The following is a 2,756-nucleotide window of genomic DNA, read 5'->3' as shown; positions in this document are numbered from 1 at the left end:
AATGACAAAATGAATTTATATAATCTGGCAATTAGAATCATTTTCTTATCACAAACTACCACCGGAATTCTGGGAAATCTCTCTCTTATGTTCTACTATCTAGTCCTTTACTACAGAGAATGCAAACTAAAGCCCACAGATTTGATTCTCATGCACCTAATGGCATCCAATGCCTTGGACATTCTCTCTGCAGGAGTGCCCCACACAATGACAGTTTGGGGATTGAAGCAATTCATGAATAATTTCAGATGCCAGCTTCTATTGTACATGCAAAGATTTGGGCGAAGTGTGTCCATTGACAGCATTTGCCTCCTTAGTGTCTTCCAAGCCATCACCATCAATCCAAGGGGATTCTGTTGTAAAGACCATAAATTAAAAGCTGCAAAGTACATTGGCTGCTCCATTGACCTTCTCTGGGTCTTGTACATGTTGATAAATTTTATTTTCTTTGTGTACCCTTTTATTGAAAGGAATAGCAAAAATGTGACAAGAAAACATGATTTTGGATACTGTTCAATTGTAGGGAGTGATGAAATCAGTGGCTCATTCTATGTAGCATTGCTTGTGTGTTCTGAAATCCTCTTTTCTGTGATGATCACCTGGTCCAGCAGCTCCATGATTGTCATTCTGTACAGACACAAGCAAAATGTACAACACATCTGCAGCACTACTGGTTCTAGCAGAACCTCCCCTGAGCCACCCAGAACATCCTGGCATTGGTAGCTACCTTTCTGGTTTTTTATACCCTCTCCTCCATCTTACGAGGCTGCATTGCTTTTTTGCATGATCAAAATTGGTGGCTTGTGGACATCACCTGCTTCACTTCTCTATGTTTTCCATCTTTTGGACCCTTTGTTCTTATGAATCATTATTCCATTCTGTCCAGAATCAGTTTGGTCTGGATGAGGAATAAAACGTTTTAATCTTACTTTAAATTATTTACATGCTATATTTTGCTTCATATCTGGTTGTTTACTCACCTATCACACTCAAAAATTCAATTCAGAAAGTTAAGAAGGTAGCACCTAGTGTTTCTAGCATTAACCAAAATGAGTATGGGAGTTTTGTCATCTGCTTGAATCAGCAGACTGAATGATCTGAGATCCATTACATTCTTGAACTTGCAGCTGGGAGAGACTTCCCAGTGCCCATCTGATGTTTGAAGGAGCCAGCAAAAACTGTTGTCAATAAATCTGCCCTTCTTGTTGCTTTCCTCCTGTCAGGGCATCATGACTGCTTGATGAAGTCACAGACACCATTGTGTACCACATTCATATAGCAAGGAAAACTGAATCCATAGCTGGCAATGAACTTGATCCTCAGGGGGCCCTGGTCCCATCAGTACTGCTTTAGCATTTACCAGTACCAAACAATTATATTAATATATTTCACCTTCTATAGAAATCAATTCAAATTGAATGATGGTTTTGAAATGATTTTAAAACTGGTTAGCTACTGTTTTATTGAGAACTTTTGTATCATCAGTGACAGTGACCTATAAATTCTCTTTGTTATTATTGTGTCTTTATCTGCTTTAGCATCATGATAATGCTTTGTGTTTCATCAAAACACATTTGGGGCCGGGCGGTGGTGGCGCACGCCTTTAATCCCAGCACTCGCGAGGCAGTGGCAGGCGGATCTCAAGGCCAGCCTGCGCTACCAAGTGAGCTCCAGGAAAGGTGCAAAGCTACTCAGAGAAACCCTGTCTTGAAACGCCCCCCCAAAAAAAATAACACATTTGGAAGCCATTAATAAAATCTTTATGTTAACTAGTTTTATTGTTTCTAAAAAAATTAAAAGTGGAACAACTCTTCACATACCCAGAGAACTCCATATCATTCCATAGAGATATTTTTAATCCAAGTTCACTGCTGCTCCATTTACTATAGAAAAGAAATTTGGAGGGATCTACATATGCATAAGCTGATAAATTGGCACTTAAATTTGTAACCATATGTAAAATGAACTATTATTTGATGACAGTAAATAATTAAATGTTAAGATATGTACGAAAATTGTTGTATTTATATGGATAATAGTAAGCCAGTGACCCAAACTCAGAAAAAAATAAATAAATTGTGTTCCCCTTTATAAGCTGATCCTATCTATACTGGCTAGGTTAGGGTCTCAAATTGACAGAAGCTAGAATCATCAGTGGAAGGACCCTCAGTTGAGGAAATGCCTCAATGCCATCCAGCTACAAGGCATTTTTCTCATTTAGTGATCAATGTGAGAGGGCCCAGCCCATGGTGGATGGTGCCATCCCTTGTCTTGGGTTCTATTAAGAATGTGGGATGAGGAAGACATGGGAAGCAAGTCAGTAAGCAGCTCTCTTCCATGGACTCTCCATTAGCTTGTCTCTGGGATACTGTGCTGTTTACTTCCTGTCCTATTGCAGTCTGAAAGACCAGCTTCCAAGCTGCTCCAGGGTTGTAGAGAGAATGATACAGAGTATCAAGGTTTGGGGGCTAATTTTTATCACAGGGTCTTACTAGGTCTTACTAAAGGAACATATCCGCATGCTAACTTATTTCTCATTTGATCTCTGGGTTCATCAATGCTTCTCTATCTATTTTCTATTGTTGGGTTGGCTTCCCTTCCCCAGAAACCACCAGGCAATATAAAAGTTACATTTGAATGTCATATTATATTTCTTAAGTAAATGATAAGGACTTCCTTCAGTGATGAACAGCAATGCTGAAGCATAAGCCGAATAAACCCTTTCCTCTCCAACTTGTTTTTTGGTCATGGTGTTT

The 2,756-nt window shown here is 39.3% G+C and overlaps 1 pseudogene; it reads left to right on the top strand.

The window, feature by feature from the left end:
* Positions 1-923, top strand: LOC143274224 (vomeronasal type-1 receptor 2-like; annotated as a pseudogene).
* Positions 924-2,756: the final 1,833 nt, after the last annotated feature.

The sequence above is a fragment of the Peromyscus maniculatus genome, chromosome 1 (assembly GCF_049852395.1).
Source record: "Peromyscus maniculatus bairdii isolate BWxNUB_F1_BW_parent chromosome 1, HU_Pman_BW_mat_3.1, whole genome shotgun sequence".
Classification (NCBI taxonomy): Eukaryota; Metazoa; Chordata; class Mammalia; order Rodentia; family Cricetidae; genus Peromyscus; species Peromyscus maniculatus.
Note: the sequence above shows the minus strand (reverse complement) of the source record. Positions and strands in the feature narration are given on the sequence as shown.